This window comes from Apium graveolens, chromosome 6, assembly GCF_009905375.1.
Source record: "Apium graveolens cultivar Ventura chromosome 6, ASM990537v1, whole genome shotgun sequence".
In the NCBI taxonomy this organism is placed as follows: Eukaryota; Viridiplantae; Streptophyta; class Magnoliopsida; order Apiales; family Apiaceae; genus Apium; species Apium graveolens.
In genome coordinates, this window is record NC_133652.1 from 257,157,511 (window position 1) to 257,168,563 (window position 11,053).

The following is an 11,053-nucleotide window of genomic DNA, read 5'->3' on the forward strand; positions in this document are numbered from 1 at the left end:
GCTTCCACTAGTGCTCTTTCTGTCAATCCTGCATCCAGCAAAATCTGAATCTGTGTATCCAACAACTTCAAAACCTATTCCCTTAGGATACCATAATCCTAAATATCTAAAAATTCTCTTCATAGCTATCAAATATGATTCTTTTGGATTGGATTGAAATCTTGCACACAGACATGTTGCAAATATGATGTCTGGTCTACTTGTAGTTAAGTACAACAAAGATCCAATCATTCCTCTATAGCTTGAGATATCTATATTTTTGCCATTTTAATCTTCAACCAACTTTGTAGATGTAGACATAGGTATAGATGCAGGTGAACATTCAATTATACCAAACTTTTTCAATAAATCCTTGACATACTTAGTTTGGATGATGAAGATTCCATCACTTCTTTGACTAACTTGAAGCCCAAGAAAGTAACTCAATTCCCCCATCATACTCATTTCATATTCACTCTGCATAAGCTTAGAGAATCCTTGACAAAGCTTTTCATTAGTAGATCCAAAGATGATATCATCCATATAAATCTGAACTAGGATCATATCACCACCATAAAGCTTGTAGAAGAGTGTCTTGATTATAGTTCCTCCAGTGAATCCATATTTCAGTAGAAAATCTGACAGTATGTTATACCAGGCTCTAGATGCTTGTTTTAGTCCATAGAGAGCCTTGATCAACTTGTATACAAAATCTGGAAATTTTGGATCTTCAAAGCCAGGTGGCTGTTGCGCATAAACTTCTTCTTCCAACTCACCATTAAGGAAGACACTTTTGACATCCATTTGATATACCTTGAAATTTGAATGTACAGCAAATGCAAAAAAATCCTTATTGCTTCAAGTCTTGCAACTGGAGCAAAGGTTTCATTATAGTCAATTCATTCCTCTGGTGAGTAGCCTTTTGCAACCAACCTTGCTTTATTTCTGGTGACCATTTCATTTTTCATCCATCTTGTTCCTGTACACCCATTTAGTTCCAATTACACTTCTGTTCTTTGGTAAAGGAACCAATTCCCAAACTTTGTTTCTTTCAAATTGATTTAGCTCCTCTTGCATGGAAGATATCCAATCAGGATCAAATAGAGCTTCTTCAGTTTTTTTTGGCTCAATTTGTGAAAGAAAACATGCATATAGACATTCATTTGTAGTTGCACTTCTAGTCCCCACTCCAGTAGTTGGATCACCAATAATTGCTTCTCTAGTGTGACTTCTATCCCACTTTCTGGTGTGAGTTTGTTGACTTGAGTTTTCTGCATTTTCTTCACCATTGGCATGACTTGCAGAACCTTCTTCTCTTTCTCCCCCTGAGTTTGTGCTATCAAATTCAGGTAAATGAGATGAGCTTCCATTCTCATGATTCACTTGTTCAGTTGACTCTTCATCTATTCTGTGATTTGTGTTGACTTCAGCTTCATCTTCAGAATCACTATCAATGTTGTGATTTTCAAATTTTAGGGCCTCAGCTTCATTTTCATCAAGGCATTCCAAGCCTGGACATTTGTCATCATCAAAAGTAACATATGTGCTTTCCATAATTTTCTTTTATTCAATCACATAGAATTTGTATGCAGTTCTCTCCAATGAATATCCAAGAAAATTTGCCTCAAAAACTTTAGAGTCAAATATTCCCACATATTCAGAGTTGTCCTTTAGAACATAGCACTTTATTCCAAACACATGAAGATGCTTCACATTAGGCTTTCTTTTAGATAAGATTGAGTAGGGTGATTTTCCAAGATTCTTGTTAATGAGATATCTGTTTTGAGTGTAGCCGCAAGTCATTTATCAATTTATTGAACTTTTCAAAAACTTCCATAATTCCTTCCTTTGGTTTAGCCATAAAACCCTCATTCTGAGATACCAAAATCCTTTTTTAGTTTGATCTAACTTCCTCTATTCCTTCACATAGAATTTCTATCTTATCCCAGATTTGTTTGGCTGTGTCACAGTTGACAATGTTATTGTACATTACATTGTCAAGTGATTCTATTAAAATCAGCTGCAAGCCACTATCCAGAGAGACTTTCTCCTTTTCAGGTTCAGTGTACCATGAGGGATCCTTAGGAGCATAATGAGTTGGAATGACCATGTCTCCATCTGTATATTCCTCAACTCTTTCCATGGGGGTGAAAGGGCCATTCTTGAGGATCTGAATATATAACGGATTGGTTATCCTTATAAACAATATCATTTTCTTTTTCTATAATGTGTAGTTAGATCTGTCAAAGGTAGGGATTTTGATACTGCTAAGCTTCTGTGTTTTCATTCTTCCAATATCTTTAATCTGTTTGCTTTCAGATTTTGCTCTGATACCACCAATTAGGTAATGAATACAACAGAGAGGGGGGTGAATGTGTTTTTGGATATTTTAATCTTTTTGAACTGTAATGAATATGGTGAACAAAGTAGTCTAACTTGTAGAGATAAAGTATTTTAACAGAAATGATAAAATATGCACATAAACACACTATCTTCAAAACTCACTTAATTTTATATTAAAATTAAGTATGTCTTGCTACAAATTGCTGGGTTCTTTGTTGATAAAGAACTCAGCTTCTATCTTGAGAGAGTTATAAGAAATTCTAGATCTATTTGTTACCACTAAAAACAAAGGACCAATGTTTACTTTATAGATTAGTAAATACTGGTTTACATAGCATACACAAGACTGTATTAAACCATACTAAAAGTAATCTCTAAAGCTTTCCATTTTTGGCTTAGTGTATCTTTGTAAATCGTGCATGTCTGTGACTTTCCTTTGTCAGTTAATCTTGGCATTTGATCTTGTACTCTTCAAGCTGCTTTTGTAGAATTTTCAAATCAGTGATTGATTTGTTTGTTGATTGATAATCTTGGATCTTTAACTGGTCTGCATTCCGTACTTGAGGTTTATATCGAGATCTCCAGTTTGAACTATAGAGAACTGACATCTCGATAAGTATAATGGCTTATCGAGATCTCTTAGTTCTCTATAAGTATTTTGACTTTTCGAGGACCCTGAGTTCTTAAATATGAACTGAACTTGTCGAGGTCTCAAAATATCTGCATCTAGAATTGACTTGTCGATATCTCTGAGATCTCTAATGAGAAAATTGACTTGTCAATATCTCCAGTCTTCATATCTTCATTTTGGCTTGTCGATATCTCTGAGTTCTTGAATGCAGGAATGACTTGTCGATATCTCCAATCTTCATATCTTTATTTGGCTTATCGATATCTCTGAGACTTCTCGATAAGTTATTCTTGATTAATCGATAAGTTATTCTTAACTTCTCAATAAGTCATTCTGGAGTTCTCGAATGACTTCTCTATATGACTTGATCTGTGACTTGTAGATAACTTGACTTAAAATATTATTCCTAAAATAGATTTATTCAACTCCAAGCTTCTTCACAATTTCTCTAAGGCATGATCTTCTTGATCTTCTTGATCTTCTTCCAGAGTTTATTCTTAGGCTTGATACTGTTTACAGAAAAATACTTCAGTCTAATCTTTGACACTTTTACAAACTCAAGAAATATAATACATAATACAAATTAAGATAATCATACAACTAATTCTTAGGGCTGTCAATTTGACTTAATCTTGTTATAGTACAAGCATGTCTTGCATAACAGGTATTTATTTTTAACAGCCCCTAGGCCATACATGACCATGATACTGACCCATGTGATATTTGGAAACTCGAAAAGAATAAGCTACCAAATAAGGTCAGAAGGTTTGAGAAGTACAACACTTAGGTAAATAATACTTTCCGTCTTAGTTTTTATTTATATATGTGATGTCTCTTTATTTTATTTTTTACCATGTGAAATTTTATATGTTGTCATTTTCCTTGTATTTTATTGCATATTGCTGCCTATGATCGTGAGTTAGTGAATGATGTTGTAAAGGAGGTGGTAAGAAGAAAAAGGCAGAACAAGAGCCGAAGCAGGTTAGGCAGGATAGGGATGGGTTAGTGACAGACATGGATCTCATTATAGAAGAATGCGAGGAGGAGTTTTCTGATCCAAGAAATACCTAGAAGATTAGGTAAAGGAAGTTGTCATCATTTCTAATTCTGCTGAGAGGTCGTTAGAGGATGCCATGGAGAGGATTAGACTACATGAGGTAGACTTTAAGGTTGTTCAGAAGCGATTATTTGAGGTTTCATCCTTGGCGGATGTGGTTCAGGATTACAAAGCCACTTCGAGGTACGACTTACCAGGAGGACTTAGAGGATCACATAACAGTCTTCCAGAAAGGGCATGATTTCAAGAGATTCATCGGTGTCGAGATTTAGAAGATAACACCACTTGATGTGGAATATTATCGGAAGTTTTTTGTGGATGTCCTCATTTGACCGGGGGATGCCTTTGAAATCTTCTTCTTGGAGTGGATGAGAGTTTAATAGGGTACACAACCTTGACATGTTTCCCGTTCATGTGTAGTATTAGTACTTAGTTTCCTTTCGAGTTAGGTTGTTTTAGAACATGTACTTTGTTATTCGTGCTTCTTTTATATTCAAACTGTTTTTGTAGCATTGTAGCTTTGATGATTCATATCATACCTTCATTAAATGATATAAATTTTTTATTGTTTTCTAAAGTGATGTTACTTCCTTCTATGATAGTTGGACTTATGTTTAAACGGTTCTACCCATCTTGTATTTATTTGAACTTCATATGGCAAGAAAGCCTGATAATTGTGTCTGAGATAATAGTTCTTTGTGTCCAAGTTAATGTTAATTACCTCGTCTCATTTTAATAAGGTAAATAATGCACTTTTTATTGTACGAGGTGTTAAATTGGGTCTGAGATGTTTGTACCCGCTTTGTGTCCGAGGTAACACTACTTATATTTGAACTCATCTAACTTTTAAAATAATGTGACCAAAATAAAATCACTTCATTCATGAAAACTAATTATATGAATATTTTAATTAAAAATCATTGAAACTATTGATAAGGTGTTATGAAGGCTCGTAGAATTACCCCTTACACGCTTAATTGTAGTAGTACTATGATTTGCGGAGCTTGTCGATGCCAGGTATTGTTAACTTCGGTTCCATCAAATATTTCTGAATTATTGGGCCCTGGGTGCAATACCTTCTTTACATTATAGGGACCTTCACATTTGGGCATAAGTGTAAAGCATAATGTAAAGTAATACGTAACCGAGGAATTATAACTCAATATGAAACAAAAATATATAAATAATATAACGACTGATGTATTTTTATTTTATTTTATTTTATTCTAATATTTGGAAGTGTAATAAAGGTTTAAGTAAATAAATAAAATGTGTGTATTGGTTTTGGAGGCAGTTATGGATTGTTATTTAATTATTTATGATTGTTGTTATGTGGGATTGAATTGTGTGATTTATTATTGAGATATATGATTTTATTTTGCTTATAAAATAGTGATTTCATTGTAGTTTTAATTTCATAAATACTTGAATTATTTCTAAAATTGGTTTTATATTTTTATAATTTTAATAATTATTTTTAGGACTTTATAAAATTGAGAAATCAATATTTTATTAATTATTTATTTTTAAATGATTTTTTGAGTGTGTTTGGTTGTAAAATCTAAATTTAATTATGGAAATCTTCAAAAATTACGAAACTTATATTTTATGAAGGTTATAATATTCGGAGAATTTTAAAATTATTTTGGAAATTTTCGGGAATCGTTTTACCCGCGCGTTATTTCGTTATTCGTTAAAAAAACGGGTATAAAGCGTACCTTAAAAAATTATTTTAAAATTTCGAAATTTATGATTTAAATAACTTCGGAATATTTGTATCATCTTAAGCCTATTCCGGCAATGTTCTGATCAATACTTATTTACGAATTGTACCCTTAAAAATAGATTAAAACGACATGTCGGGCTTCAAGTCAGTAAAAAAAATAAAACGACACGTATCCAACGAAGTTGGACACATGCCGTGTGTTGGTTATTTCAGGAGGGTGAGTAATCAAAAGGGGGGAAGATAAACATCACTTCTCTTTGTCTCTCTCGGCTGTATCTCGACTCTCTCTATGTTCTCTCTCGATTACTTCTGGTTTTGCTCGGCTCTTTCTTTTCTCGGCTATCATTTTCTTCCTGCTGTTTCCCTGGGCTTCGTTCCTCTTCCTGTTTTTTTTCCCGGTTTGTTTTTCCGGTGAGCCGCCGCTGTTTTTTTTTCAGTTTGGCTTGGCTTGATTTTTTTTGCTCAGTTGGTATACAGATATATATATGTGTGTTTGTGTGTGCCCTGTGTGTGCATATGTGCTGTGTTGTGTGTGATGTGCTGTGTGTAACTGTGTTGTGTGTGTGTGTGTGGGCGGCGCGTGGCCGTGTGTGCTGCGGTTGCTGCTCTGTAGTTTCTCAGTTGGGCCTGTGCATTCGGGCCTTGGTTTCTTTGTTGGGCCTTGCAGTTGGGTTGACTGTTGGGCTGGTAGTTTGGGCCTTGTTGGGCCGTTCATATTCTGTTGGGTTGGATTATTGCAACTTTTAATTTTAATTCCTTTTATTGCAGAAAATTATTAATTAATATTCGTTATATTAATTATTCGTGTTGGAAATGATTTTTAAAATAATTGGTAGAATTTACGATGGAAATCCGAAATTAATCGGGTACCCGTAAATTTTACCGCCGTTGACGATGAACTTCGGTGAGTCAACGGTGGACGGTGATGACGATGTTCTGAGTCCTAAACTTTATAAATAAATAAAATGATTCGTATAAATTTTTTTTGAAAATAAATTGTGCGTGAATATAGAATTGGTATGGAATGAAAATGTGGATTGTTGAGGATTGTTGACGTCGATTATAATCGACGGGTAGTCTTATAAATAAAGAAGTTGCTGCCAAAATTTTCTAAAAATATATTTGTAAACGTACATAATTATATTCTATGAGTTACCCCTATTTATGTTCGAGAGATGTGATTACATGATTATGTGTATAATAATAATACGAGTCGGGTTGTTGGATTTGGGTTATTAGGATTTGAGGATATCAAGCATGGCGGTATAATTAATTAGGGTACTCTGTATTGTAGATCCCAGTCGAGTTTTCCCAGGATCAAAGTCAGCGTGAAAGCTACTTAGGGTTTTGTAAAGCATTGCAAGGCAAATACCCCTGACCATTCTTTTATGGTTCAGTACATATGAATAGCTAAATATTTTATTCTCGTAATGGAACAGAAACGCTTTAAGTTACGTATCCCCTGTAGTTATAAATCACTGTTTTTAAATTGTTTTGGGAAAAAGTAACTTCGAAAGGTACCTATCTCGAATGGAATGATTTGCGAACTGGATTTTATATGTGTGCTGGTTAAATAAATGATTTTAAAAATGAGATAGGTACAAGTGTTTTGAAAACTGGATAAAACGGTCAGATATGGGATACATGGGGGCCAAAGTAGGCCTATTGAGGTGGCGTAAGAGGCTAATTCGGTTGCGCGCACTATAAAACCAATTAGTCCAGCAGGTCAGAGACCTAGCTAGTCTCTGAGTTCCGGAACATGTAAATGGGATGGCAGTTAGAGGCGTCTGGTGTTGATAGCCTGATCAGCTGTCTTCACATATCCGCTATGTATCCGATTGGGATTTGTGATTTATATAAGAGCATAAGTAGTTGATACAGCGGTTTTATAAAAATGATTAGCATGCTAAAATTGGACTCTGGTATTTACACAACACACTACTATGTTGTTTTAGTAAAGCATGCTAGTTAGTGATATCCAGTTATCTCTGATTTTCATTATGAAATGTTGATATCATGATTACAGTTCTGTTCCTATTATTATTACATTCTAGTTTTTATTCTGTTATTCATATATTGGTACTGCTGAGCGATTATGCTTATCCTTGCAAACTGTTATGTATATTTCGCAGATGCCTAGAAGATCAGTCAGACCGACCCATATTCCCGCCCTTACTGGACCCGGCTCCTCTGAGGTAGTTTGTATCATGCCATGAGGTCTGAGGAGTTGCTGAATAAAGTTAGAGTGTGTTAGATGTTGAATAAAGAGTTTGTAGTATTGAGAACCTGAATTATACTTGAACCTGGATCGGATCTTGGTTTGGGGCCAAGTTAGTATATTTTAATAATAATTCTGTTGTTTATATTTTTGGTAATTATGTTTAGTGACGTCAACTCCTGACCCCGGGGTTGAGGCCATCACAAATAATATTAATTGTGAAGCACATGAACCCTGAAGATGAAGACCAGATAAATATAAAGAATCAAAAGACAGAATTAATGCTCTAAGTCCGTAACCAGATCATGAAAAGAAGTTCAGAAATATGTTCAGACCTCCGTGAATAATGACATGTCAAAGGGCTTCTAGTGACAAGGAAATGTATTAGTTTAAAGTATTGAAGATCAAGAGTTTCACTGATTGAAGCAATGAATGACCAACTGGCTATATAAATTCAGAATTATAAAGAAGTTGGGTGGATTCAATTATGTGCTAGTTATTTGTGAACCAGACCAGTGCACTAAGTATCAACACATCAGAAAAGGATTAACTTAATCATTCCGAAGAAATTAACTGATACAGAAATGAATGAAACCAGAAAGAGAAAGGATATGCGCTTTATTGAATAGCCTAAAGAAAATATTCTAAGTGTTGAATATTCTCCTTTGGCGCAAGTGAGAGGAAAATATTCTAAGTGTTGAATATCTTTCTCTTTAGGTGCAAGTGAGAGTTGTACTAAATCTTGGAGGCACAACCTGAATAGTCTTTTAAGGCAAAACATCCCTATGTACCTAGTAGGTGCCAGTGGGACTCCTGGGTGCTAAATTGAGTGCAAGTCATGGACAATTTAAGGCAAGAAGTTCCTTGAATAACCCTTGGCGTAAGTGGAGATCCTAGATGTCCTGGATGGCGCAAGTGGGAGAAAATCTAAGGCAAGTGAAGGCTTAATGCCTTGGTGGCGCAAGTCGCATCTTGATGGAATCCTAGGAGGCACAATTGAGGACTTGGTGAATTCATTGTTACAGAAGCAATTCTGTGACAAACCCCAAATCCGGGGTCAGAGGATTTGGTTATCACGATGAAACCTCAATACAAAATAACCTGTTTAATAGTAAATAATTGCCAACAACTGAAATACAACATCTGCGACCCCAATTACACCAAGATCTTTTTAGGTTACAGTTCTAGAAACAATAAATCCAAATTCCACAAATAATTTTTTTCACTTTCTTTAAAAACTCTTTTTAACAATTCTCAATCTCAAAACTTAACCCGCTAGTATAACTTCGAAAGGAAGTATACTAGGCCCAAATATAATAACTCAACTAATATATATATATATACAAACAATATTACACAATAAAACTTACACTAGTACGCAAACCCTGGAACAACCATCTTCCAAAAGCTTCTTCTTGGCTTTCTCGAATTACGCAGCTAAACAGCGCAAGCTAATCCTCAATGAAAGGTTAAATTTAAAAACATGCAAGTATGAGCGAAAAAATGCTCAGCAAGTTCATTATAACATGTATATGGTCTTTTTGATATAAAAACCAACATCTGTAATAGAGCAGAACCTTCAAAATCATTATTGCTGAACTAGAAAATTTAGTTAAGGAAATCCCAAAATTGGTTCCTTAAATGTATTTAAAACTCTTTTGATGTTTTTGAGCGAAAATGTTTCAGCAATACTTTGAATCTCGACGAGAATAAAACTCGTAAAATAGTGTTTATATGAATATCGTAAACAACAATATGAAAAAGTTATTATGGACTGAATCATAAACTTTATTCAAACGACACTCTTGATATAAATACTCATTTTGATGCCAATGTCAAATTAGATATTAATACTAACTGTGATGTTCACAACATCCCATACTGAAGTCAACATCAATCATATATATTAATACCAATTTTGATATTTAACAACAAACTAAATATCAACTTTTAATATAAACCATGCACGAACAATTTATGATAAATCATCTTTTTATGAGTATCAAGCATAGGATACGTACGAGAATAAAAGCTATCACAAGCTATCATAAGCTTAACGATTAAACGATAAGTTTTTGGATTGGAAATCACAATATTCCGGCGGATGCACTATCACATGCTGATTATCCACTGTGATAGAGCTGGATCATGATTCGTAGAATTCATGTCCCAAACACGAGTATTTAAACAAAAGCTACATATCGGCCACAACCGGTATGTACTTAAATAAAAAGGTGCACTGTGGCCAAGGACAAAATTGTATTAACATATTTTAATAAATACAAAGGCCGAATGCTGGAATGTCCGCCCGGGTCACTTACGCATCATCCAATCAAAATATATTTCTTTCATAAAAGAATCGAATCAATCGATATTCTTTCACAATTCACTCCCCATTTTCCATGGTCCGGAGTAATCTCAACAACTGATGGCGAGATAACTAGAGTTATTAGTTATTCTCTAAATATGTAATCAAAATTCACTATATTGAGTATATCTAGATATAACAGTTATTCACTATCTATTTAGAAATGAAATATATTCTAGCAGAATAATTGCTAGAATAACACGACTTCAATAATCCCAATGATTATATGCATGCAATGTTTTCCAAAATCTTTATAAAATAGTTTAATCCAAATATATAAACATATAACTATTCTGGAAGTAGTATAGCATATGAAAACTTGCATAATCATAATTAAGCGGTTTGATAAGTAAAACATCAAACTATTCTGGAATTAGAATAGTATAGGAATACTTGCCTTTGGTTTTTAGCAGCTAAGCACACTCGCAATAACACGACTATCTCGTTCTGACGTCTCATGACATTGTTGTCTTCTATTTCAACAATTCACTGATATGTCTTAAACAACCCAAGGATCTCTCTACACTGATCCTGCCATCTGACCCTCTCCTCTCTCTCTGACTGGAAATGTTGATATGTAACTGTGTGATGCTCACGAAGATCTGTGCGGGAACCTCAAGAAGGCAATGGTAATGGCTCATCTACTACTACCTCGTCCATAAACTCTGGCTGCAGGAACTGGAATACTCCGGGCACATGGGCATAAACACTAGCGGTACAGGAAATAAAAC